Source organism: Anomaloglossus baeobatrachus, chromosome 3 (genome assembly GCF_048569485.1).
Source record: "Anomaloglossus baeobatrachus isolate aAnoBae1 chromosome 3, aAnoBae1.hap1, whole genome shotgun sequence".
Classification (NCBI taxonomy): Eukaryota; Metazoa; Chordata; class Amphibia; order Anura; family Aromobatidae; genus Anomaloglossus; species Anomaloglossus baeobatrachus.
This window is the reverse complement of record NC_134355.1, coordinates 149,733,885-149,760,132: the sequence shown is the minus strand read 5'-3', so window position 1 is coordinate 149,760,132 and position 26,248 is coordinate 149,733,885. Positions and strand designations below refer to the sequence as shown.

Sequence of the window (26,248 nt, the reverse complement as noted above, 5' to 3'; positions counted from 1 at the left end):
TATTAGGAAACTCGATTTTTTTAACTTAGCGTTGTTGATAAATCCAGGTAACATTTTATTCCAATGATCAGTTTTGGTCATCTTTCTAAACATAGAGCAAAAATGAAAGCCAATATTCAGAGGAAAGTTAAAGTTGGAGTATGAAATTTCCAGTGAAGAGTATGGTCTACATTGGTGGCCGGTCTACAGCTCTTGATAAGTCACCTTATAAAATAAAGCTCTGTTAGTGCAAATTTAATGATTGCACTATTTTTATCAATCATCAGCACCAGTTACAATCAAAAAGCAAACACACAACCACCAGGATGGCCGAGTGGTTAAGGCGTTGGACTTAAGATCCAATGGTTCGAACCTCACTCCTGGTGTGAGTTTTACTCTTGAAAATCTTCAAGGCATCTCAAAATATACATAGGTCTGAACAGCAGGAAGATATTGTTGCCCGGTAGCACAGTTGTATACCTGTAATAACCATGAATATTGCAATTAATTTAGTGGAGGTTTTATAATAAACTGAAGCTCTAGTACAACGTATGATGATCACTAGAGGAAGTTTCAAGTTTCAACCAAAGAAAAGACATAAAAAAAAACAAATGTGGAATCTTTTGGGAAAAAGAAGTAGTTGATTTATTGAGGTAAACAATCATACTGTAGCTCCAAAAGACGTTTTAAAGCACGTGATGTCAAAATAATATGAGCGAATCAGAAGTATGATAAAAGAAATTTGTATAAAATATGGTCTTCTAGAAAGGTTAGATCAAAAAAGGAAAATGACAGGGTGCATAGGTAGTTATGAAATGTTAAATCTGCTTAGGAAAACATGGAGTATAGTGAAGTGACGAACTTGTCATTGACATTATGTAGAAAGATTAATTTGTATTAGGAAACTCGATTTTTTTAACTTAGCGTTGTTGATAAATCCAGGTAACATTTTATTCCAATGATCAGTTTTGGTCATCTTTCTAAACATAGAGCAAAAATGAAAGCCAAGATACAGAGGAAAGTTAAAGTTGGAGTATGAAATTTACAGTGAAGAGTATGGTCTACATTGGTGGCGGGTCTACAGCTCTTGATAAGTCACCTTATAAAATAAAGCTCTGTTAGTGCAAATTTAATGATTGCTCTATTTTTATCAATCATCAGCACCAGTTACAATCTAAAATCAAACACACAACCACCAGGATGGCGAGTGGTTAAGGCGTTGGACTTAAGATCCAATGGTTCGAACCTCACTCCTGGTATGAGTTTTACTCTTGAAAATCTTCAAGGCATCTCAAAATATACATAGGTCTGAACAGCAGGAAGATATTGTTGCCCGGTAGCAGAGTTGTGTACCTGTAATAACCATGAATATTGCAATTAATTGAGTGGAGGTTTTATAATAAACTGAAGCTCTAGTACAACGTATGATGATCACTAGAGGAAGTTTCAAGTTTCAACCAAAGAAAAGACATAAAAAAAAAACAAATGTGGAATCTTTTGGGAAAAAGAAGTAGTTGATTTATTGAGGTAAACAATCATACTGTAGCTCCAAAAGACGTTTTAAAGCACGTGATGTCAAAATAATATGAGCGAATCAGAAGTATGATAAAAGAAATTTGTAAAAATATGGTCTTCTAGAAAGGTTAGATCAAAAAAGGAAAATGACAGGGTGCATAGGTAGTGATGAAATGTTAAATCTGCTTAGGAAAACATGGAGTATAGTCAAGTGACGAACTTGTCATTGACATTATGTAGAAAGATGAATTTGTATTAGGAAACTCGATTTTTTTTAACTTAGCGTTGTTGATAAATCCAGGTAACATTTTATTCCAATGATCAGTTTTGGTCATCTTTCTAAACATAGAGCAAAAATGAAAGCCAATATACAGAGGAAAGTTAAAGTTGGAGTATGAAATTTCCAGTGAAGAGTATGGTCTACATTGGTGGCCGGTCTACAGCTCTTGATAAGTCACCTTATAAAATAAAGCTATCTGTTAGTGCAAATTTAATGATTGCACTATTTTTATCAATCATCAGCTCCAGTTACAATCTAAAAGCTGACACACAACCACCAGGATGGCCGAGTGGTTAAGGCGTTGGACTTAAGATCCAATGGATATGTATCCGCGTGGGTTCGAACCCCACTCCTGGTATGAGTTTTACTCTTGAAAATCTTCAAGGCATCTCAAAATCTACATAGGTCTGAACAGCAGGAAAGATATTGTTGCCCGGTAGCAGAGTTGTATACCTGTAATAACCATGAATATTGCAATTAATTGAGTGGAGGTTTTATAATAAACTGAAGCTTTAGTACAACGTATGATGATCACTAGAGGAAGTTATAAGTTTCAACCAAAGAAAAGACATCTAAAAAAAACAAATGTGGAATCTTTTGGGAAAAAGTAGTTGATTTATTGAGGTAAACAATCATACTGTAGCTCCAAAAGACGTTTTAAAGCACGTGATGTCAAAATAATATGAGCGAATCAGAAGTATGATAAAAGAAATTTGTATAAAATATGGTCTTCTAGAAAGGTTAGATCAAAAAAGGAAAATGACAGGGTGCATAGGTAGTTATGAAATGTTAAATCTGCTTAGGAAAACATGGAGTATAGTGAAGTGACGAACTTGTCATTGACATTATGTAGAAAGATTAATTTGTATTAGGAAACTCGATTTTTTTAACTTAGCGTTGTTGATAAATCCAGGTAACATTTTATTCCAATGATCAGTTTTGGTCATCTTTCTAAACATAGAGCAAAAATGAAAGCCAATATACAGAGGAAAGTTAAAGTTGGAGTATGAAATTTCCAGTGAAGAGTATGGTCTACATTGGTGGCCGGTCTACAGCTCTTGATAAGTCACCTTATAAAATAAAGCTCTGTTAGTGCAAATTTAATGATTGCACTATTTTTTATCAATCATCAGCACCAGTTACAATCAAAAAGCAAACACACAACCACCAGGATGGCCGAGTGGTTAAGGCGTTGGACTTAAGATCCAATGGATATGTATCCGCGTGGGTTCGAACCCCACTCCTGGTATGAGTTTTACTCTTGAAAATCTTCAAGGCATCTCAAAATCTACATAGGTCTGAACAGCAGGAAAGATATTGTTGCCCGGTAGCACAGTTGTATACCTGTAATAACCATGAATATTGCAATTAATTGAGTGGAGGTTTTATAATAAACTGAAGCTCTAGTACGACGTATGATGATCACTAGAGGAAGTTTCAAGTTTCAACCAAAGAAAAGACATCTAAAAAAAACAAATGTGGAATCTTTTGGGAAAAAGATGTAGTTGATTTATAGAGGTAAACAATCATACTGTAGCTCCAAAAGAAGTTTTAAAGCACATGATGTCAAAATAATATGAGCGAATCAGAAGTATGATAAAAGAAGTTTGTATAAAATATGGTCTTCCAGAAAGGTTAGATCAAAAAAGGAAAAGTACAGGGTGCATAGGTAGTGATGAAATGTTAAATCTGCTTAGGAAAACATGGAGTATAGTGAAGTGACGAACTTGTCATTGATATTATGTGGAAAGATTAATTTGTATTAGGAAACTCGATTTTTTTAACTTAGCGTTGTTGATAAATCCAGGTAACATTTTATTCCAATGATCAGTTTTGGTCATCTTTCTAAACATAGAGCAAAAATGAAAGCCAATATTCAGAGGAAAGTTAAAGTTGGAGTATGAAATTTCCAGTGAAGAGTATGGTCTACATTGGTGGCCGGTCTACAGCTCTTGATAAGTCACCTTATAAAATAAAGCTCTGTTAGTGCAAATTTAATGATTGCACTATTTTTATCAATCATCAGCACCAGTTACAATCAAAAAGCAAACACACAACCACCAGGATGGCCGAGTGGTTAAGGCGTTGGACTTAAGATCCAATGGTTCGAACCTCACTCCTGGTATGAGTTTTACTCTTGAAAATCTTCAAGGCATCTCAAAATATACATAGGTCTGAACAGCAGGAAGATATTGTTGCCCGGTAGCAGAGTTGTGTACCTGTAATAACCATGAATATTGCAATTAATTGAGTGGAGGTTTTATAATAAACTGAAGCTCTAGTACAACGTATGATGATCACTAGAGGAAGTTTCAAGTTTCAACCAAAGAAAAGACATAAAAAAAAAACAAATGTGGAATCTTTTGGGAAAAAGAAGTAGTTGATTTATTGAGGTAAACAATCATACTGTAGCTCCAAAAGACGTTTTAAAGCACGTGATGTCAAAATAATATGAGCGAATCAGAAGTATGATAAAAGAAATTTGTATAAAATATGGTCTTCTAGAAAGGTTAGATCAAAAAAGGAAAATGACAGGGTGCATAGGTAGTGATGAAATGTTAAATCTGCTTAGGAAAACATGGAGTATAGTCAAGTGACGAACTTGTCATTGACATTATGTAGAAAGATGAATTTGTATTAGGAAACTCGATTTTTTTTAACTTAGCGTTGTTGATAAATCCAGGTAACATTTTATTCCAATGATCAGTTTTGGTCATCTTTCTAAACATAGAGCAAAAATGAAAGCCAATATACAGAGGAAAGTTAAAGTTGGAGTATGAAATTTCCAGTGAAGAGTATGGTCTACATTGGTGGCCGGTCTACAGCTCTTGATAAGTCACCTTATAAAATAAAGCTATCTGTTAGTGCAAATTTAATGATTGCACTATTTTTATCAATCATCAGCTCCAGTTACAATCTAAAAGCTGACACACAACCACCAGGATGGCCGAGTGGTTAAGGCGTTGGACTTAAGATCCAATGGATATGTATCCGCGTGGGTTCGAACCCCACTCCTGGTATGAGTTTTACTCTTGAAAATCTTCAAGGCATCTCAAAATCTACATAGGTCTGAACAGCAGGAAAGATATTGTTGCCCGGTAGCAGAGTTGTATACCTGTAATAACCATGAATATTGCAATTAATTGAGTGGAGGTTTTATAATAAACTGAAGCTCTAGTACGACGTATGATGATCACTAGAGGAAGTTTCAAGTTTCAACCAAAGAAAAGACATCTAAAAAAAACAAATGTGGAATCTTTTGGGAAAAAGATGTAGTTGATTTATAGAGGTAAACAATCATACTGTAGCTCCAAAAGAAGTTTTAAAGCACATGATGTCAAAATATTATGAGCGAATCAGAAGTATGATAAAAGAAATTTGTATAAAATATGGTCTTCCAGAAAGGTTAGATCAAAAAAGGAAAAGTACAGGGTGCATAGGTAGTGATGAAATGTTAAATCTGCTTAGGAAAACATGGAGTATAGTGAAGTGACGAACTTGTCATTGATATTATGTGGAAAGATTAATTTGTATTAGGAAACTCGATTTTTTTAACTTAGCGTTGTTGATAAATCCAGGTAACATTTTATTCCAATGATCAGTTTTGGTCATCTTTCTAAACATAGAGCAAAAATGAAAGCCAAGATACAGAGGAAAGTTAAAGTTGGAGTATGAAATTTACAGTGAAGAGTATGGTCTACATTGGTGGCCGGTCTACAGCTCTTGATAAGTCACCTTATAAAATAAAGCTCTGTTAGTGCAAATTTAATGATTGCACTATTTTTATCAATCATCAGCACCAGTTACAATCTAAAATCAAACACACAACCACCAGGATGGCGAGTGGTTAAGGCGTTGGACTTAAAATCCAATGGTTCGAACCTCACTCCTGGTATGAGTTTTACTCTTGAAAATCTTCAAGGCATCTCAAAATATACATAGGTCTGAACAGCAGGAAGATATTGTTGCCCGGTAGCACAGTTGTATACCTGTAATAACCATGAATATTGCAATTAATTTAGTGGAGGTTTTATAATAAACTGAAGCTCTAGTACAACGTATGATGATCACTAGAGGAAGTTTCAAGTTTCAACCAAAGAAAAGACATAAAAAAAAACAAATGTGGAATCTTTTGGGAAAAAGAAGTAGTTGATTTATTGAGGTAAACAATCATACTGTAGCTCCAAAAGACGTTTTAAAGCACGTGAAGTCAAAATAATATGAGCGAATCAGAAGTATGATAAAAGAAATTTGTATAAAATATGGTCTTCTAGAAAGGTTAGATCAAAAAAGGAAAATGACAGGGTGCATAGGTAGTGATGAAATATTAAATCTGCTTAGGAAAACATGGAGTATAGTGAAGTGACGAACTTGTCATTGACATTATGTAGAAAGATTAATTTGTATTAGGAAACTCGATTTTTTTAACTTAGCGTTGTTGATAAATCCAGGTAACATTTTATTCCAATGATCAGTTTTGGTCATCTTTCTAAACATAGAGCAAAAATGAAAGCCAAGATACAGAGGAAAGTTAAAGTTGGAGTATGAAATTTACAGTGAAGAGTATGGTCTACATTGGTGGCCGGTCTACAGCTCTTGATAAGTCACCTTATAAAATAAAGCTCTGTTAGTGCAAATTTAATGATTGCACTATTTTTATCAATCATCAGCACCAGTTACAATCTAAAATCAAACACACAACCACCAGGATGGCGAGTGGTTAAGGCGTTGGACTTAAGATCCAATGGTTCGAACCTCACTCCTGGTATGAGTTTTACTCTTGAAAATCTTCAAGGCATCTCAAAATATACATAGGTCTGAACAGCAGGAAGATATTGTTGCCCGGTAGCACAGTTGTGTACCTGTAATAACCATGAATATTGCAATTAATTGAGTGGAGGTTTTATAATAAACTGAAGCTCTAGTACAACGTATGATGATCACTAGAGGAAGTTTCAAGTTTCAACCAAAGAAAAGACATAAAAAAAAACCAAATGTGGAATCTTTTGGGAAAAAGAAGTAGTTGATTTATTGAGGTAAACAATCATACTGTAGCTCCAAAAGACGTTTTAAAGCACGTGATGTCAAAATAATATGAGCGAATCAGAAGTATGATAAAAGAAATTTGTATAAAATATGGTCTTCTAGAAAGGTTAGATCAAAAAAGGAAAATGACAGGGTGCATAGGTAGTGATGAAATGTTAAATCTGCTTAGGAAAACATGGAGTATAGTCAAGTGACGAACTTGTCATTGACATTATGTAGAAAGATGAATTTGTATTAGGAAACTCGATTTTTTTTAACTTAGCGTTGTTGATAAATCCAGGTAACATTTTATTCCAATGATCAGTTTTGGTCATCTTTCTAAACATAGAGCAAAAATGAAAGCCAATATACAGAGGAAAGTTAAAGTTGGAGTATGAAATTTCCAGTGAAGAGTATGGTCTACATTGGTGGCCGGTCTACAGCTCTTGATAAGTCACCTTATAAAATAAAGCTATCTGTTAGTGCAAATTTAATGATTGCACTATTTTTATCAATCATCAGCTCCAGTTACAATCTAAAAGCTGACACACAACCACCAGGATGGCCGAGTGGTTAAGGCGTTGGACTTAAGATCCAATGGATATGTATCCGCGTGGGTTCGAACCCCACTCCTGGTATGAGTTTTACTCTTGAAAATCTTCAAGGCATCTCAACATATACATAGGTCTGACCAGCAGGAAGATATTGTTGCCCGGTAGCACAGTTGTATACCTGTAATAACCATGAATATTGCAATTAATTGAGTGGAGGTTTTATAATAAACTGAAGCTCTAGTACGACGTATGATGATCACTAGAGGAAGTTTCAAGTTTCAACCAAAGAAAAGACATAAAAAAAACAAATGTGGAATCTTTTGGGAAAAAGAAGTAGTTGATTTATTGAGGTAAACAATCATACTGTAGCTCCAAAAGACGTTTTAAAGCACGTGATGTCAAAATAATATGAGCGAATCAGAAGTATGATAAAAGAAATTTGTATAAAATATGGTCTTCTAGAAAGGTTAGATCAAAAAAGGAAAATGACAGGGTGCATAGGTAGTGATGAAATGTTAAATCTGCTTAGGAAAACATGGAGTATAGTGAAGTGACGAACTTGTCATTGACATTATGTAGAAAGATTAATTTGTATTAGGAAACTCGATTTTTTTAACTTAGCGTTGTTGATAAATCCAGGTAACATTTTATTCCAATGATCAGTTTTGGTCATCTTTCTAAACATAGAGCAAAAATGAAAGCCAATATACAGAGGAAAGTTAAAGTTGGAGTATGAAATTTCCAGTGAAGAGTATGGTCTACATTGGTGGCCGGTCTACAGCTCTTGATAAGTCACCTTATAAAATAAAGCTATCTGTTAGTGCAAATTTAATGATTGCACTATTTTTATCAATCATCAGCTCCAGTTACAATCTAAAAGCTGACACACAACCACCAGGATGGCTGAGTGGTTAAGGCGTTGGACTTAAGATCCAATGGATATGTATCCGCGTGGGTTCGAACCCCACTCCTGGTATGAGTTTTACTCTTGAAAATCTTCAAGGCATCTCAAAATATACATAGGTCTGAACAGCAGGAAGATATTGTTGCCCGGTAGCACAGTTGTATACCTGTAATAACCATGAATATTGCAATTAATTGAGTGGAGGTTTTATAATAAACTGAAGCTCTAGTACGACGTATGATGATCACTAGAGGAAGTTTCAAGTTTCAACCAAAGAAAAGACATAAAAAAAACAAATGTGGAATCTTTTGGGAAAAAGAAGTAGTTGATTTATTGAGGTAAACAATCATACTGTAGCTCCAAAAGACGTTTTAAAGCACGTGATGTCAAAATAATATGAGCGAATCAGAAGTATGATAAAAGAAATTTGTATAAAATATGGTCTTCTAGAAAGGTTAGATCAAAAAAGGAAAATGACAGGGTGCATAGGTAGTGATGAAATGTTAAATCTGCTTAGGAAAACATGGAGTATAGTGAAGTGACGAACTTGTCATTGACATTATGTAGAAAGATTAATTTGTATTAGGAAACTTGATTTTTTTAACTTAGCGTTGTTGATAAATCCAGGTAACATTTTATTCCACTGATCAGTTTTGGTCATCTTTCTAAACATAGAGCAAAAATGAAAGCCAATATACAGAGGAAAGTTAAAGTTGGAGTATGAAATTTCCAGTGAAGAGTATGGTCTACATTGGTGGCCGGTCTACAGCTCTTGATAAGTCACCTTATAAAATAAAGCTCTGTTAGTGCAAATTTAATGATTGCACTATTTTTATCAATCATCAGCACCAGTTACAATCTAAAATTAAACACACAACCACCAGGATGGCCGAGTGGTTAAGGCGTTGGACTTAAGATCCAATGGTTCGAACCCCACTCCTGGTATGAGTTTTACTCTTGAAAATCTTCAAGGCATCTCAAAATATTCATAGGTCTGAACAGCAGGAAAGATATTGTTGCCCGGTAGCACAGTTGTATACCTGTAATAACCATGAATATTGCAATTAATTGAGTGGAGGTTTTATAATAAACTGAAGCTCTAGTACAACGTATGATGATCACTAGAGGAAGTTATAAGTTTCAACCAAAGAAAAGACATCTAAAAAAAACAAATGTGGAATCTTTTGGGAAAAAGAAGTAGTTGATTTATTGAGGTAAACAATCATACTGTAGCTCCAAAAGACGTTTTAAAGCACGTGATGTCAAAATAATATGAGCGAATCAGAAGTATGATAAAAGAAATTTGTATAAAATATGGTCTTCTAGAAAGGTTAGATCAAAAAAGGAAAATGACAGGGTGCATAGGTAGTGATGAAATGTTAAATCTGCTTAGGAAAACATGGAGTATAGTGAAGTGACGAACTTGTCATTGACATTATGTAGAAAGATTAATTTGTATTAGGAAACTCGATTTTTTTAACTTAGCGTTGTTGATAAATCCAGGTAACATTTTATTCCAATGATCAGTTTTGGTCATCTTTCTAAACATAGAGCAAAAATGAAAGCCAATATACAGAGGAAAGTTAAAGTTGGAGTATGAAATTTCCAGTGAAGAGTATGGTCTACATTGGTGGCCGGTCTACAGCTCTTGATAAGTCACCTTATAAAATAAAGCTATCTGTTAGTGCAAATTTAATGATTGCACTATTTTTATCAATCATCAGCTCCAGTTACAATCTAAAAGCTGACACACAACCACCAGGATGGCCGAGTGGTTAAGGCGTTGTACTTAAGATCCAATGGTTCGAACCTCACTCCTGGTATGAGTTTTACTCTTGAAAATCTTCAAGGCATCTCAAAATATACATAGGTCTGAACAGAAGGAAGATATTGTTGCCCGGTAGCACAGTTGTATACCTGTAATAACCATGAATATTGCAATTAATTGAGTGGAGGTTTTATAATAAACTGAAGCTCTAGTACAACGTATGATGATCACTAGAGGAAGTTATAAGTTTCAACCAAAGAAAAGACATCTAAAAAAAACAAATGTGGAATCTTTTGGGAAAAAGAAGTAGTTGATTTATTGAGGTAAACAATCATACTGTAGCTCCAAAAGACGTTTTAAAGCACGTGATGTCAAAATAATATGAGCGAATCAGAAGTATGATAAAAGAAATTTGTATAAAATATGGTCTTCTAGAAAGGTTAGATCAAAAAAGGAAAATGACAGGGTGCATAGGTAGTGATGAAATGTTAAATCTGCTTAGGAAAACATGGAGTATAGTGAAGTGACGAACTTGTCATTGACATTATGTAGAAAGATGAATTTGTATTAGGAAACTCGATTTTTTTTAACTTAGCGTTGTTGATAAATCCAGGTAACATTTTATTCCAATGATCAGTTTTGGTCATCTTTCTAAACATAGAGCAAAAATGAAAGCCAATATACAGAGGAACGTTAAAGTTGGAGTATGAAATTTCCAGTGAAGAGTATGGTCTACATTGGTGGCCGGTCTACAGCTCTTGATAAGTCACCTTATAAAATAAAGCTATCTGTTAGTGCAAATTTAATGATTGCACTATTTTTATCAATCATCAGCTCCAGTTACAATCTAAAAGCTGACACACAACCACCAGGATGGCCGAGTGGTTAAGGCGTTGGACTTAAGATCCAATGGATATGTATCCGCGTGGGTTCGAACCCCACTCCTGGTATGAGTTTTACTCTTGAAAATCTTCAAGGCATCTCAAAATATACATAGGTCTGAACAGCAGGAAGATATTGTTGCCCGGTAGCACAGTTGTATACCTGTAATAACCATGAATATTGCAATTAATTGAGTGGAGGTTTTATAATAAACTGAAGCTCTAGTACGACGTATGATGATCACTAGAGGAAGTTTCAAGTTTCAACCAAAGAAAAGACATAAAAAAAACAAATGTGGAATCTTTTGGGAAAAAGAAGTAGTTGATTTATTGAGGTAAACAATCATACTGTAGCTCCAAAAGACGTTTTAAAGCACGTGATGTCAAAATAATATGAGCGAATCAGAAGTATGATAAAAGAAATTTGTGTAAAATATGGTCTTCTAGAAAGGTTAGATCAAAAAAGGAAAATGACAGGGTGCATAGGTAGTGATGAAATGTTAAATCTGCTTAGGAAAACATGGAGTATAGTGAAGTGACGAACTTGTCATTGACATTATGTAGAAAGATTAATTTGTATTAGGAAACTCGATTTTTTTAACTTAGCGTTGTTGATAAATCCAGGTAACATTTTATTCCACTGATCAGTTTTGGTCATCTTTCTAAACATAGAGCAAAAAAGAAAGCCAATATACAGAGGAAAGTTAAAGTTGGAGTATGAAATTTCCAGTGAAGAGTATGGTCTACATTGGTGGCCGGTCTACAGCTCTTGATAAGTCACCTTATAAAATAAAGCTATGTTAGTGCAAATTTAATGATTGCACTATTTTTATCAATCATCAGCACCAGTTACAATCAAAAAGCAAACACACAATCACCAGGATGGCCGAGTGGTTAAGGCGTTGGACTTAAGATCCAATGGTTCGAACCTCACTCCTGGTATGAGTTTTACTCTTGAAAATCTTCAAGGCATCTCAAAATATACATAGGTCTCAACAGCAGGAAGATATTGTTGCCCGGTAGCACAGTTGTATACCTGTAATAACCATGAATATTGCAATTAATTGAGTGGAGGTTTTATAATAAACTGAAGCTCTAGTACAACGTATGATGATCACTAGAGGAAGTTTCAAGTTTCAACCAAAGAAAAGACATAAAAAAAACCAAATGTGGAATCTTTTGGGAAAAAGAAGTAGTTGATTTATTGAGGTAAACAATCATACTGTAGCTCCAAAAGATGTTTTAAAGCACGTGATGTCAAAATAATATGAGCGAATCAGAAGTATGATAAAAGAAATTTGTATAAAATATGGTCTTCTAGAAAGGTTAGATCAAAAAAGGAAAATGACAGGGTGCATAGGTAGTGATGAAATGTTAAATCTGCTTAGGAAAACATGGAGTATAGTGAAGTGACGAACTTGTCATTGACATTATGTAGAAAGATTAATTTGTATTAGGAAACTCGATTTTTTTAACTTAGCGTTGTTGATAAATCCAGGTAACATTTTATTCCAATGATCAGTTTTGGTCATCTTTCTAAACATAGAGCAAAAATGAAAGCCAATATACAGAGGAAAGTTAAAGTTGGAGTATGAAATTTCCAGTGAAGAGTATGGTCTACATTGGTGGCCGGTCTACAGCGCTTGATAAGTCACCTTATAAAATAAAGCTATCTGTTAGTGCAAATTTAATGATTGCACTATTTTTATCAATCCTCAGCTCCAGTTACAATTTAAAAGCTGACACACAACCACCAGGATGGCCGAGTGGTTAAGGCGTTGGACTTAAGATCCAATGGATATGTATCCGCGTGGGTTCGAACCCCACTCCTGGTATGAGTTTTACTCTTGAAAATCTTCAAGGCATCTCAAAATATACATAGGTCTGAACAGCAGGAAGATATTGTTGCCCGGTAGCACAGTTGTATACCTGTAATAACCATGAATATTGCAATTAATTGAGGGGAGGTTTTATAATAAACTGAAGCTCTAGTACGACGTATGATGATCACTAGAGGAAGTTTCAAGTTTCAACCAAAGAAAAGACATAAAAAAAACAAATGTGGAATCTTTTGGGAAAAAGAAGTAGTTGATTTATTGAGGTAAACAATCATACTGTAGCTCCAAAAGACGTTTTAAAGCACGTGATGTCAAAATAATATGAGCGAGTCAGAAGTATGATAAAAGAAATTTGTATAAAATATGGTCTTCTAGAAAGGTTAGATCAAAAAAGGAAAATGACAGGGTGCATAGGTAGTGATGAAATGTTAAATCTGCTTAGGAAAACATGGAGTATAGTGAAGTGACGAACTTGTCATTGACATTATGTAGAAAGATTAATTTGTATTAGGAAACTCGATTTTTTTAACTTAGCGTTGTTGATAAATCCAGGTAACATTTTATTCCACTGATCAGTTTTGGTCATCTTTCTAAACATAGAGCAAAAATGAAAGCCAATATACAGAGGAAAGTTAAAGTTGGAGTATGAAATTTCCAGTGAAGAGTATGGTCTACATTGGTGGCCGGTCTACAGCTCTTGATAAGTCACCTTATAAAATAAAGCTCTGTTAGTGCAAATTTAATGATTGCACTATTTTTATAAATCATCAGCACCAGTTACAATCAAAAAGCAAACACACAACCACCAGTATGGCCGAGTGGTTAAGGCGTTGGACTTAAGATCCAATGGTTCGAACCTCACTCCTGGTATGAGTTTTACTCTTGAAAATCTTCAAGGCATCTCAAAATATACATAGGTCTGAACAGCAGGAAGATATTGTTGCCCGGTAGCACAGTTGTATACCTGTAATAACCATGAATATTGCAATTAATTGAGTGGAGGTTTTATAATAAACTGAAGCTCTAGTACAACGTATGATGATCACTAGAGGAAGTTTCAAGTTTCAACCAAAGAAAAGACATAAAAAAAAACCAAATGTGGAATCTTTTGGGAAAAAGAAGTAGTTGATTTATTGAGGTAAACAATCATACTGTAGCTCCAAAAGACGTTTTAAGGCACGTGATGTCAAAATAATATGAGCGAATCAGAAGTATGATAAAAGAAATTTGTATAAAATATGGTCTTCTAGAAAGGTTAGATCAAAAAAGGAAAATGACAGGGTGCATAAGTAGTGATGAAATGTTAAATCTGCTTAGGAAAACATTGAGTATAGGGAAGTGAAGAACTTGTCATTGACATTATGTAGAAAGATTAATTTGTATTAGGAAACTCGATTTTTTTAACTTAGCGTTGTTGATAAATCCAGGTAACATTTTATTCCAATGATCAGTTTTGGTCATCTTTCTAAACATAGAGCAAAAATAAAAGCCAATATACAGAGGAAAGTTAAAGTTGGAGTATGAAATTTCCAGTGAAGAGTATGGTCTACATTGGTGGCCGGTCTACAGCTCTTGATAAGTCACCTTATAAAATAAAGCTATCTGTTAGTGCAAATTTAATGATTGCACTATTTTTATCAATCATCAGCTCCAGTTACAATCTAAAAGCTGACACACAACCACCAGGATGGCCGAGTGGTTAAGGCGTTGGACTTAAGATCCAATGGATATGTATCCGCGTGGGTTCGAACCCCACTCCTGGTATCAGTTTTACTCTTGAAAATCTTCAAGGCATCTCAAAATATAGATAGGTCTGAACAGCAGGAAGATATTGTTGCCCGGTAGCACAGTTGTATACCTGTAATAACCATGAATATTGCAATTAATTGAGTGGAGGTTTTATAATAAACTGAAGCTCTAGTACGACGTATGATGATCACTAGAGGAAGTTTTAAGTTTCAACCAAAGAAAAGACATAAAAAAAACAAATGTGGATTCTTTTGGGAAAAAGAAGTAGTTGATTTATTGAGGTAAACAATCATACTGTAGCTCCAAAAGACGTTTTAAAGCACGTGATGTCAAAATAATATGAGCGAATCAGAAGTATGATAAAAGAAATTTGTATAAAATATGGTCTTCCAGAAAGGTTAGATCAAAAAAGGAAAAGTACAGGATGCATAGGTAGTGATGAAATGTTAAATCTGCTTAGGAAAACATGGAGTATAGTGAAGTGACGAACTTGTCATTGATATTATGTGGAAAGATTAATTTGTATTAGGAAACTCGATTTTTTTAACTTAGCGTTGTTGATAAATCCAGGTAACATTTTATTCCAATGATCAGTTTTGGTCATCTTTCTAAACATAGAGCAAAAATGAAAGCCAATATTCAGAGGAAAGTTAAAGTTGGAGTATGAAATTTCCAGTGAAGAGTATGGTCTACATTGGTGACCGGTCTACAGCTCTTGATAAGTCACCTTATAAAATAAAGCTCTGTTAGTGCAAATTTAATGATTGCACTATTTTTATCAATCATCAGCACCAGTTACAATCTAAAATCAAACACACAACCACCAGGATGGCCGAGTGGTTAAGGCGTTGGACTTAAGATCCAATGGTTCGAACCCCACTCCTGGTATGAGTTTTACTCTTGAAAATCTTCAAGGCATCTCAAAATATTCATAGGTCTGAACAGCAGGAAAGATATTGTTGCCCGGTAGCACAGTTGTATACCTGTAATAACCATGAATATTGCAATTAATTGAGTGGAGGTTTTATAATAAACTGAAGCTCTAGTACAACGTATGATGATCACTAGAGGAAGTTATAAGTTTCAACCAAAGAAAAGACATCTAAAAAAAACAAATGTGGAATCTTTTGGGAAAAAGAAGTAGTTGATTTATTTAGGTAAACAATCATACTGTAGCTCCAAAAGACGTTTTAAAGCACGTGATGTCAAAATAATATGAGCGAATCAGAAGTATGATAAAAGAAATTTGTATAAAATATGGTCTTCTAGAAAGGTTAGATCAAAAAAGGAAAATGACAGGGTGCATAGGTAGTGATGAAATGTTAAATCTGCTTAGGAAAACATGGAGTATAGTGAAGTGACGAACTTGTCATTGACATTATGTAGAAAGATTAATTTGTATTAGGAAACTCGATTTTTTTAACTTAGCGTTGTTGATAAATCCAGGTAACATTTTATTCCAATGATCAGTTTTGGTCATCTTTCTAAACATAGAGCAAAAATGAAAGCCAATATACAGAGGAAAGTTAAAGTTGGAGTATGAAATTTCCAGTGAAGAGTATGGTCTACATTGGTGGCCGGTCTACAGCTCTTGATAAGTCACCTTATAAAATAAAGCTATCTGTTAGTGCAAATTTAATGATTGCACTATTTTTATCAATCATCAGCTCCAGTTACAATCTAAAAGCTGACACACAACCACCAGGATGGCCGAGTGGTTAAGGCGTTGGACTTAAGATCCAATGGATATGTATCCGCGTGGGTTCGAACCCCACTCCTGGTATGAGTTTTACTCTTGAAAATCTTCAAGGCATCTCAAAATATACATAGGTCTGAACAGCAGGAAGATATTGTTGCCCGGTAGCACAGTTGTATACCTGTAATAACCATGAATATTGCAATTAATTGAGTGGAGGTTTTATAATAAACTGAAGCTCTAGTACGACGTATGATGATCACTAGAGGAAGTTTTAAGTTTCAACCAAAGAAAAGACATAAAAAAAACAAATGTGGATTCTTTTGGGAAAAAGAAGTAGTTGATTTATTGAGGTAAACAATCATACTGTAGCTCCAAAAGACGTTTTAAAGCACGTGATGTCAAAATAATATGAGCGAATCAGAAGTATGATAAAAGAAATTTGTATAAAATATGGTCTTCTAGAAAGGTTAGATCAAAAAAGGAAAATGACAGGGTGCATAGGTAGTGATGAAATGTTAAATCTGCTTAGGAAAACATGGAGTATAGTGAAGTGACGAACTTGTCATTGACATTATGTAGAAAGATTAATTTGTATTAGGAAACTCGATTTTTTTTAACTTAGCGTTGTTGATAAATCCAGGTAACATTTTATTCCACTGATCAGTTTTGGTCATCTTTCTAAACATAGAGCAAAAATGAAAGCCAATATACAGAGGAAAGTTAAAGTTGGAGTATGAAATTTCCAGTGAAGAGTATGGTCTACATTGGTGGCCGGTCTACAGCTCTTGATAAGTCACCTTATAAAATAAAGCTCTGTTAGTGCAAATTTAATGATTGCACTATTTTTATCAATCATCAGCACCAGTTACAATCTAAAATCAAACACACAACCACCAGGATGGCCGAGTGGTTAAGGCGTTGGACTTAAGATCCAATGGTTCGAACCCCACTCCTGGTATGAGTTTTACTCTTGAAAATCTTCAAGGCATCTCAAAATATTCATAGGTCTGAACAGCAGGAAAGATATTGTTGCCCGGTAGCACAGTTGTATACCTGTAATAACCATGAATATTGCAATTAATTGAGTGGAGGTTTTATAATAAACTGAAGCTCTAGTACAACGTATGATGATCACTAGAGGAAGTTATAAGTTTCAACCAAAGAAAAGACATCTAAAAAAAACAAATGTGGAATCTTTTGGGAAAAAGAAGTAGTTGATTTATTGAGGTAAACAATCATACTGTAGCTCCAAAAGACGTTTTAAAGTACGTGATGTCAAAATAATATGAGCGAATCAGAAGTATGATAAAAGAAATTTGTATAAAATATGGTCTTCTAGAAAGGTTAGATCAAAAAAGGAAAATGACAGGGTGCATAGGTAGTGATGAAATGTTAAATCTGATTAGGAAAACATGGAGTATAGTGAAGTGACTAACTTGTCATTGACATTATGTAGAAAGATTAATTTGTATTAGGAAACTCGATTTTTTTAACTTAGCGTTGTTGATAAATCCAGGTAACATTTTATTCCAATGATCAGTTTTGGTCATCTTTCTAAACATAGAGCAAAAATGAAAGCCAATATACAGAGGAAAGTTAAAGTTGGAGTATGAAATTTCCAGTGAAGAGTATGGTCTACATTGGTGGCCGGTCTACAGCTCTTGATAAGTCACCTTATAAAATAAAGCTATCTGTTAGTGCAAATTTAATGATTGCACTATTTTTATCAATCATCAGCTCCAGTTACAATCTAAAAGCTGACACACAACCACCAGGATGGCCGAGTGGTTAAGGCGTTGGACTTAAGATCCAATGGTTCGAACCCCACTCCTGGTATGAGTTTTACTCTTGAAAATCTTCAAGGCATCTCAAAATATTCATAGGTCTGAACAGCAGGAAAGATATTGTTGCCCGGTAGCACAGTTGTATACCTGTAATAACCATGAATATTGCAATTAATTGAGTGGAGGTTTTATAATAAACTGAAGCTCTAGTACAACGTATGATGATCACTAGAGGAAGTTATAAGTTTCAACCAAAGAAAAGACATCTAAAAAAAACAAATGTGGAATCTTTTGGGAAAAAGAAGTAGTTGATTTATTGAGGTAAACAATCATACTGTAGCTCCAAAAGACGTTTTAAAGCACGTGATGTCAAAATAATATGAGCGAATCAGAAGTATGATAAAAGAAATTTGTATAAAATATGGTCTTCTAGAAAGGTTAGATCAAAAAAGGAAAATGACAGGGTGCATAGGTAGTGATGAAATGTTAAATCTGCTTAGGAAAACATGGAGTATAGTGAAGTGACGAACTTGTCATTGACATTATGTAGAAAGATTAATTTGTATTAGGAAACTCGATTTTTTTAACTTAGCGTTGTTGATAAATCCAGGTAACATTTTATTCCACTGATCAGTTTTGGTCATCTTTCTAAACATAGAGCAAAAATGAAAGCCAATATACAGAGGAAAGTTAAAGTTGGAGTATGAAATTTCCAGTGAAGAGTATGGTCTACATTGGTGGCCGGTCTACAGCTCTTGATAAGTCACCTTATAAAATAAAGCTATCTGTTAGTGCAAATTTAATGATTGCACTATTTTTATCAATCATCAGCTCCAGTTACAATCTAAAAGCTGACACACAACCACCAGGATGGCCGAGTGGTTAAGGCGTTGGACTTAAGATCCAATGGATATGTATCCGCGTGGGTTCGAACCCCACTCCTGGTATGAGTTTTACTCTTGAAAATCTTCAAGGCATCTCAAAATATACATAGATCTGAACAGCAGGAAGATATTGTTGCCCGGTAGCACAGTTGTATACCTGTAATAACCATGAATATTGCAATTAATTGAGTGGAGGTTTTATAATAAACTGAAGCTCTAGTACGACATATGATGATCACTAGAGGAAGTTTTAAGTTTCAACCAAAGAAAAGACATAAAAAAAACAAATGTGGATTCTTTTGGGAAAAAGAAGTAGTTGATTTATTGAGGTAAACAATCATACTGTAGCTCCAAAAGACGTTTTAAAGCACGTGATGTCAAAATAATATGAGCGAATCAGAAGTATGATAAAAGAAATTTGTATAAAATATGGTCTTCTAGAAAGGTTAGATCAAAAAAGGAAAATGACAGGGTGCATAGGTAGTGATGAAATGTTAAATCTGCTTAGGAAAACATGGAGTATAGTGAAGTGACGAACTTGTCATTGACATTATGTAGAAAGATTAATTTGTATTAGGAAACTCGATTTTTTTAACTTAGCGTTGTTGATAAATCCAGGTAACATTTTATTCCACTGATCAGTTTTGGTCATCTTTCTAAACATAGAGCAAAAATGAAAGCCAATATACAGAGGAAAGTTAAAGTTGGAGTATGAAATTTCCAGTGAAGAGTATGGTCTACATTGGTGGCCGGTCTACAGCTCTTGATAAGTCACCTTATAAAATAAAGCTCTGTTAGTGCAAATTTAATGATTGCACTATTTTTATCAATCATCAGCACCAGTTACAATCTAAAATCAAACACACAACCACCAGGATGGCCGAGTGGTTAAGGCGTTGGACTTAAGATCCAATGGTTCGAACCCCACTCCTGGTATGAGTTTTACTCTTGAAAATCTTCAAGGCATCTCAAAATATTCATAGGTCTGAACAGCAGGAAAGATATTGTTGCCCGGTAGCACAGTTGTATACCTGTAATAACCATGAATATTGCAATTAATTGAGTGGAGGTTTTATAATAAACTGAAGCTCTAGTACAACGTATGATGATCACTAGAGGAAGTTATAAGTTTCAACCAAAGAAAAGACATCTAAAAAAAACAAATGTGGAATCTTTTGGGAAAAAGAAGTAGTTGATTTATTGAGGTAAACAATCATACTGTAGCTCCAAAAGACGTTTTAAAGCACGTGATGTCAAAATAATATGAGCGAATCAGAAGTATGATAAAAGAAATTTGTATAAAATATGGTCTTCTAGAAAGGTTAGATCAAAAAAGGAAAATGACAGGGTGCATAGGTAGTGATGAAATGTTAAATCTGCTTAGGAAAACATGGAGTATAGTGAAGTGACGAACTTGTCATTGACATTATGTAGAAAGATTAATTTGTATTAGGAAACTCGATTTTTTTAACTTAGCGTTGTTGATAAATCCAGGTAACATTTTATTCCAATGATCAGTTTTGGTCATCTTTCTAAACATAGAGCAAAAATGAAAGCCAATATACAGAGGAAAGTTAAAGTTGGAGTATGAAATTTCCAGTGAAGAGTATGGTCTACATTGGTGGCCGGTCTACAGCTCTTGATAAGTCACCTTATAAAATAAAGCTATCTGTTAGTGCAAATTTAATGATTGCACTATTTTTATCAATCATCAGCTCCAGTTACAATCTAAAAGCTGACACACAACCACCAGGATGGCCGAGTGGTTAAGGCATTGGACTTAAGATCCAATGGATATGTATCCGCGTGGGTTCGAACCCCACTCCTGGTATGAGTTTTACTCTTGAAAATCTTCAAGGCATCTCAAAATATACATAGGTCTGAACAGCAGGAAGATATTGTTGCCCGGTAGCACAGTTGTATACCTGTAATAACCATGAATATTGCAATTAATTGAGTGGAGGTTTTATAATAAACTGAAGCTCTAGTACGACGTATGATGATCACTAGAGGAAGTTTCAAGTTTCAACCAAAGAAAAGACATAAAAAAAACAAATGTGGAATCTTTTGGGAAAAAGAAGTAGTTGATTTCTTGAGGTAAACAATCATACTGTAGCTCCAAAAGACGTTTTAAAGCACGTGATGTCAAAATAATATGAGCGAATCAGAAGTATGATAAAAGAAATTTGTATAAAATATGGTCTTCTAGAAAGGTTAGATCAAAAAAGGAAAATGACAGGGTGCATAGGTAGTGATGAAATGTTAAATCTGCTTAGGAAAACATGGAGTATAGTGAAGTGACGAACTTGTCATTGACATTATGTAGAAAGATTAATTTGTATTAGGAAACTCGATTTTTTTAACTTAGCGTTGTTGATAAATCCAGGTAACATTTTATTCCAATGATCAGTTTTGGTCATCTTTCTAAACATAGAGCAAAAATGAAAGCCAATATACAGAGGAAAGTTAAAGTTGGAGTATGAAATTTACAGTGAAGAGTATGGTCTACATTGGTGGCCGGTCTACAGCTCTTGATAAGTCACCTTATAAAATAAAGCTTTGTTAGTGCAAATTTAATGATTGCACTATTTTTATCAATCATCAGCATCAGTTACAATCTAAAATCAAACACACAACCACCAGGATGGCCGAGTGGTTAAGGCGTTGGACTTAAGATCCAATGGTTCGAACCCCACTCCTGGTATGAGTTTTACTCTTGAAAATCTTCAAGGCATCCCAAAATATTCATAGGTCTGAACAGCAGGAAAGATATTGTTGCCCGGTAGCACAGTTGTATACCTGTAATAACCATGAATATTGCAATTAATTGAGTGGAGGTTTTATAATAAACTGAAGCTCTAGTACAACGTATGATGATCACTAGAGGAAGTTATAAGTTTCAACCAAAGAAAAGACATCTAAAAAAAACAAATGTGGAATCTTTTGGGAAAAAGAAGTAGTTGATTTATTGAGGTAAACAATCATACTGTAGCTCCAAAAGACGTTTTAAAGCACGTGATGTCAAAATAATATGAGCGAATCAGAAGTATGATAAAAGAAATTTGTATAAAATATGGTCTTCTAGAAAGGTTAGATCAAAAAAGGAAAATGACAGGGTGCATAGGTAGTGATGAAATGTTAAATCTGCTTAGGAAAACATGGAGTATAGTGAAGTGACGAACTTGTCATTGACATTATGTAGAAAGATTAATTTGTATTAGGAAACTCGATTTTTTTAACTTAGCGTTGTTGATAAATCCAGGTAACATTTTATTCCAATGATCAGTTTTGGTCATCTTTCTAAACATAGAGCAAAAATGAAAGCCAATATACAGAGGAAAGTTAAAGTTGGAGTATGAAATTTCCAGTGAAGAGTATGGTCTACATTGGTGGCCGGTCTACAGCTCTTGATAAGTCACCTTATAAAATAAAGCTATCTGTTAGTGCAAATTTAATGATTGCACTATTTTTATCAATCATCAGCTCCAGTTACAATCTAAAAGCTGACACACAACCACCAGGATGGCCGAGTGGTTAAGGCGTTGGACTTAAGATCCAATGGTTCGAACCCCACTCCTGGTATGAGTTTTACTCTTGAAAATCTTCAAGGCATCTCAAAATATTCATAGGTCTGAACAGCAGGAAAGATATTGTTGCCCGGTAGCACAGTTGTATACCTGTAATAACCATGAATATTGCAATTAATTGAGTGGAGGTTTTATAATAAACTGAAGCTCTAGTACAACGTATGATGATCACTAGAGGAAGTTATAAGTTTCAACCAAAGAAAAGACATCTAAAAAAAACAAATGTGGAATCTTTTGGGAAAAAGAAGTAGTTGATTTATTGAGGTAAACAATCATACTGTAGCTCCAAAAGACGTTTTAAAGCACGTGATGTCAAAATAATATGAGCGAATCAGAAGTATGATAAAAGAAATTTGTATAAAATATGGTCTTCTAGAAAGGTTAGATCAAAAAAGGAAAATGACAGGGTGCATAGGTAGTGATGAAATGTTAAATCTGCTTAGGAAAACATGGAGTATAGTGAAGTGACGAACTTGTCATTGACATTATGTAGAAAGATTAATTTGTATTAGGAAACTCGATTTTTTTAACTTAGCGTTGTTGATAAATCCAGGTAACATTTTATTCCACTGATCAGTTTTGGTCATCTTTCTAAACATAGAGCAAAAATGAAAGCCAATATACAGAGGAAAGTTAAAGTTGGAGTATGAAATTTCCAGTGAAGAGTATGGTCTACATTGGTGGCCGGTCTACAGCTCTTGATAAGTCACCTTATAAAATAAAGCTCTGTTAGTGCAAATTTAATGATTGCACTATTTTTATCAATCATCAGCACCAGTTACAATCTAAAATCAAACACACAACCACCAGGATGGCCGAGTGGTTAAGGCGTTGGACTTAAGATCCAATGGTTCGAACCCCACTCCTGGTATGAGTTTTACTCTTGAAAATCTTCAAGGCATCTCAAAATATTCATAGGTCTGAACAGCAGGAAAGATATTGTTGCCCGGTAGCACAGTTGTATACCTGTAATAACCATGAATATTGCAATTAATTGAGTGGAGGTTTTATAATAAACTGAAGCTCTAGTACAACGTATGATGATCACTAGAGGAAGTTATAAGTTTCAACCAAAGAAAAGACATCTAAAAAAAACAAATGTGGAATCTTTTGGGAAAAAGAAGTAGTTGATTTATTGAGGTAAACAATCATACTGTAGCTCCAAAAGACGTTTTAAAGCACGTGATGTCAAAATAATATGAGCGAATCAGAAGTATGATAAAAGAAATTTGTATAAAATATGGTCTTCTAGAAAGGTTAGATCAAAAAAGGAAAATGACAGGGTGCATAGGTAGTGATGAAATGTTAAATCTGCTTAGGAAAACATGGAGTATAGTGAAGTGACGAACTTGTCATTGACATTATGTAGAAAGATTAATTTGTATTAGGAAACTCGATTTTTTTAACTTAGCGTTGTTGATAAATCCAGGTAACATTTTATTCCAATGATCAGTTTTGGTCATCTTTCTAAATATAGAGCAAAAATGAAAGCCAATATACAGAGGAAAGTTAAAGTTGGAGTATGAAATTTCCAGTGAAGAGTATGGTCTACATTGGTGGCCGGTCTACAGCTCTTGATAAGTCACCTTATAAAATAAAGCTATCTGTTAGTGCAAATTTAATGATTGCACTATTTTTATCAATCATCAGCTCCAGTTACAATCTAAAAGCTGACACACAACCACCAGGATGGCCGAGTGGTTAAGGCGTTGGACTTAAGATCCAATGGATATGTATCTGCGTGGGTTCGAACCCCACTCCTGGTATGAGTTTTACTCTTGAAAATCTTCAAGGCATCTCAAAATATACATAGGTCTGAACAGCAGGAAGATATTGTTGCCCGGTAGCACAGTTGTATACCTGTAATAACCATGAATATTGCAATTAATTGAGTGGAGGTTTTATAATAAACTGAAGCTCTAGTACGACGTATGATGATCACTAGAGGAAGTTTCAAGTTTCAACCAAAGAAAAGACATAAAAAAAACAAATGTGGAATCTTTTGGGAAAAAGAAGTAGTTGATTTATTGAGGTAAACAATCATACTGTAGCTCCAAAAGACGTTTTAAAGCACGTGATGTCAAAATAATATGAGCGAATCAGAAGTATGATAAAAGAAATTTGTATAAAATATGGTCTTCTAAAAAGGTTAGATCAAAAAAGGAAAATGACAGGGTGCATAGGTAGTGATGAAATGTTAAATCTGCTTAGGAAAACATGGAGTATAGTGAAGTGACGAACTTGTCATTGACATTATGTAGAAAGATTAATTTGTATTAGGAAACTCGATTTTTTTAACTTAGCGTTGTTGATAAATCCAGGTAACATTTTATTCCAATGATCAGTTTTGGTCATCTTTCTAAACATAGAGCAAAAATGAAAGCCAATATACAGAGGAAAGTTAAAGTTGGAGTATGAAATTTACAGTGAAGAGTATGGTCTACATTGGTGGCCGGTCTACAACTCTTGATAAGTCACCTTATAAAATAAAGCTCTGTTAGTGCAAATTTAATGATTGCACTATTTTGATCAATCATCAGCACCAGTTACAATCTAAAATCAAACACACAACCACCAGGATGGCCGAGTGGTTAAGGCGTTGGACTTAAGATCCAATGGTTCGAACCCCACTCCTGGTATGAGTTTTACTCTTGAAAATCTTCAAGGCATCTCAAAATATTCATAGGTCTGAACAGCAGGAAAGATATTGTTGCCCGGTAGCACAGTTGTATACCTGTAATAACCATGAATATTGCAATTAATTGAGTGGAGGTTTTATAATAAACTGAAGCTCTAGTACAACGTATGATGATCACTAGAGGAAGTTATAAGTTTCAACCAAAGAAAAGACATCTAAAAAAAACAAATGTGGAATCTTTTGGGAAAAAGAAGTAGTTGATTTATTGAGGTAAACAATCATACTGTAGCTCCAAAAGACGTTTTAAAGCACGTGATGTCAAAATAATATGAGCGAATCAGAAGTATGATAAAAGAAATTTGTATAAAATATGGTCTTCTAGAAAGGTTAGATCAAAAAAGGAAAATGACAGGGTGCATAGGTAGTGATGAAATGTTAAATCTGCTTAGGAAAACATGGAGTATAGTGAAGTGACGAACTTGTCATTGACATTATGTAGAAAGATTAATTTGTATTAGGAAACTCGATTTTTTTAACTTAGCGTTGTTGATAAATCCAGGTAACATTTTATTCCAATGATCAGTTTTGGTCATCTTTCTAAACATAGAGCAAAAATGAAAGCCAATATACAGAGGAAAGTTAAAGTTGGAGTATGAAATTTACAGTGAAGAGTATGGTCTACATTGGTGGCCGGTCTACAGCTCTTGATAAGTCACCTTATAAAATAAAACTCTGTTAGTGCAAATTTAATGATTGCACTATTTTTATCAATCATCAGCACCAGTTACAATCTAAAATCAAACACACAACCACCAGGATGGCTGAGTGGTTAAGGCGTTGGACTTAAGATCCAATGGTTCGAACCCCACTCCTGGTATGAGTTTTACTCTTGAAAATCTTCAAGGCATCTCAAAATATTCATAGGTCTGAACAGCAGGAAAGATATTGTTGCCCGGTAGCACAGTTGTATACCTGTAATAACCATGAATATTGCAATTAATTGAGTGGAGGTTTTATAATAAACTGAAGCTCTAGTACAACGTATGATGATCACTAGAGGAAGTTATAAGTTTCAACAAAAAGAAAAGACATCTAAAAAAAACAAATGTGGAATCTTTTGGGAAAAAGAAGTAGTTGATTTATTGAGGTAAACAATCATACTG

At 34.4% G+C, this 26,248-nt stretch overlaps 25 non-coding genes across 25 annotated transcripts; all 25 read left to right on the top strand.

Moving 5' to 3' along the window:
* The first annotated feature begins 299 nt into the window (after window positions 1-299).
* Window positions 300-365, top strand: TRNAL-UAA (transfer RNA leucine (anticodon UAA)). Its single transcript has one exon. It is a non-coding gene; the product is annotated as a tRNA-Leu (tRNA).
* Window positions 366-2,049: 1,684 nt separating this feature from the next.
* TRNAL-UAA (transfer RNA leucine (anticodon UAA)) lies at window positions 2,050-2,132 on the top strand. The gene has a single exon. It is a non-coding gene; the product is annotated as a tRNA-Leu (tRNA).
* An 808-nt stretch (window positions 2,133-2,940) lies between these two features.
* TRNAL-UAA (transfer RNA leucine (anticodon UAA)) lies at window positions 2,941-3,023 on the top strand. The gene has a single exon. It is a non-coding gene; the product is annotated as a tRNA-Leu (tRNA).
* Window positions 3,024-3,833: 810 nt separating this feature from the next.
* On the top strand, window positions 3,834-3,899 carry TRNAL-UAA (transfer RNA leucine (anticodon UAA)). The gene has a single exon. It is a non-coding gene; the product is annotated as a tRNA-Leu (tRNA).
* An 812-nt stretch (window positions 3,900-4,711) lies between these two features.
* Window positions 4,712-4,794, top strand: TRNAL-UAA (transfer RNA leucine (anticodon UAA)). The gene has a single exon. It is a non-coding gene; the product is annotated as a tRNA-Leu (tRNA).
* Window positions 4,795-7,354: 2,560 nt separating this feature from the next.
* Window positions 7,355-7,437, top strand: TRNAL-UAA (transfer RNA leucine (anticodon UAA)). Its single transcript has one exon. It is a non-coding gene; the product is annotated as a tRNA-Leu (tRNA).
* An 809-nt stretch (window positions 7,438-8,246) lies between these two features.
* Window positions 8,247-8,329, top strand: TRNAL-UAA (transfer RNA leucine (anticodon UAA)). The gene has a single exon. It is a non-coding gene; the product is annotated as a tRNA-Leu (tRNA).
* Window positions 8,330-9,136: 807 nt separating this feature from the next.
* On the top strand, window positions 9,137-9,202 carry TRNAL-UAA (transfer RNA leucine (anticodon UAA)). The gene has a single exon. It is a non-coding gene; the product is annotated as a tRNA-Leu (tRNA).
* A 1,690-nt stretch (window positions 9,203-10,892) lies between these two features.
* TRNAL-UAA (transfer RNA leucine (anticodon UAA)) lies at window positions 10,893-10,975 on the top strand. The gene has a single exon. It is a non-coding gene; the product is annotated as a tRNA-Leu (tRNA).
* An 807-nt stretch (window positions 10,976-11,782) lies between these two features.
* Window positions 11,783-11,848, top strand: TRNAL-UAA (transfer RNA leucine (anticodon UAA)). Its single transcript has one exon. It is a non-coding gene; the product is annotated as a tRNA-Leu (tRNA).
* Window positions 11,849-12,658: 810 nt separating this feature from the next.
* TRNAL-UAA (transfer RNA leucine (anticodon UAA)) lies at window positions 12,659-12,741 on the top strand. Its single transcript has one exon. It is a non-coding gene; the product is annotated as a tRNA-Leu (tRNA).
* Window positions 12,742-14,425: 1,684 nt separating this feature from the next.
* TRNAL-UAA (transfer RNA leucine (anticodon UAA)) lies at window positions 14,426-14,508 on the top strand. The gene has a single exon. It is a non-coding gene; the product is annotated as a tRNA-Leu (tRNA).
* Window positions 14,509-15,315: 807 nt separating this feature from the next.
* Window positions 15,316-15,381, top strand: TRNAL-UAA (transfer RNA leucine (anticodon UAA)). The gene has a single exon. It is a non-coding gene; the product is annotated as a tRNA-Leu (tRNA).
* An 812-nt stretch (window positions 15,382-16,193) lies between these two features.
* TRNAL-UAA (transfer RNA leucine (anticodon UAA)) lies at window positions 16,194-16,276 on the top strand. The gene has a single exon. It is a non-coding gene; the product is annotated as a tRNA-Leu (tRNA).
* Window positions 16,277-17,084: 808 nt separating this feature from the next.
* TRNAL-UAA (transfer RNA leucine (anticodon UAA)) lies at window positions 17,085-17,150 on the top strand. The gene has a single exon. It is a non-coding gene; the product is annotated as a tRNA-Leu (tRNA).
* Window positions 17,151-17,962: 812 nt separating this feature from the next.
* On the top strand, window positions 17,963-18,028 carry TRNAL-UAA (transfer RNA leucine (anticodon UAA)). The gene has a single exon. It is a non-coding gene; the product is annotated as a tRNA-Leu (tRNA).
* An 812-nt stretch (window positions 18,029-18,840) lies between these two features.
* On the top strand, window positions 18,841-18,923 carry TRNAL-UAA (transfer RNA leucine (anticodon UAA)). Its single transcript has one exon. It is a non-coding gene; the product is annotated as a tRNA-Leu (tRNA).
* Window positions 18,924-19,730: 807 nt separating this feature from the next.
* TRNAL-UAA (transfer RNA leucine (anticodon UAA)) lies at window positions 19,731-19,796 on the top strand. Its single transcript has one exon. It is a non-coding gene; the product is annotated as a tRNA-Leu (tRNA).
* An 812-nt stretch (window positions 19,797-20,608) lies between these two features.
* TRNAL-UAA (transfer RNA leucine (anticodon UAA)) lies at window positions 20,609-20,691 on the top strand. Its single transcript has one exon. It is a non-coding gene; the product is annotated as a tRNA-Leu (tRNA).
* Window positions 20,692-21,498: 807 nt separating this feature from the next.
* Window positions 21,499-21,564, top strand: TRNAL-UAA (transfer RNA leucine (anticodon UAA)). Its single transcript has one exon. It is a non-coding gene; the product is annotated as a tRNA-Leu (tRNA).
* An 812-nt stretch (window positions 21,565-22,376) lies between these two features.
* Window positions 22,377-22,442, top strand: TRNAL-UAA (transfer RNA leucine (anticodon UAA)). The gene has a single exon. It is a non-coding gene; the product is annotated as a tRNA-Leu (tRNA).
* Window positions 22,443-23,252: 810 nt separating this feature from the next.
* Window positions 23,253-23,318, top strand: TRNAL-UAA (transfer RNA leucine (anticodon UAA)). The gene has a single exon. It is a non-coding gene; the product is annotated as a tRNA-Leu (tRNA).
* Window positions 23,319-24,130: 812 nt separating this feature from the next.
* On the top strand, window positions 24,131-24,213 carry TRNAL-UAA (transfer RNA leucine (anticodon UAA)). The gene has a single exon. It is a non-coding gene; the product is annotated as a tRNA-Leu (tRNA).
* An 807-nt stretch (window positions 24,214-25,020) lies between these two features.
* Window positions 25,021-25,086, top strand: TRNAL-UAA (transfer RNA leucine (anticodon UAA)). Its single transcript has one exon. It is a non-coding gene; the product is annotated as a tRNA-Leu (tRNA).
* An 810-nt stretch (window positions 25,087-25,896) lies between these two features.
* TRNAL-UAA (transfer RNA leucine (anticodon UAA)) lies at window positions 25,897-25,962 on the top strand. The gene has a single exon. It is a non-coding gene; the product is annotated as a tRNA-Leu (tRNA).
* Window positions 25,963-26,248: the final 286 nt, after the last annotated feature.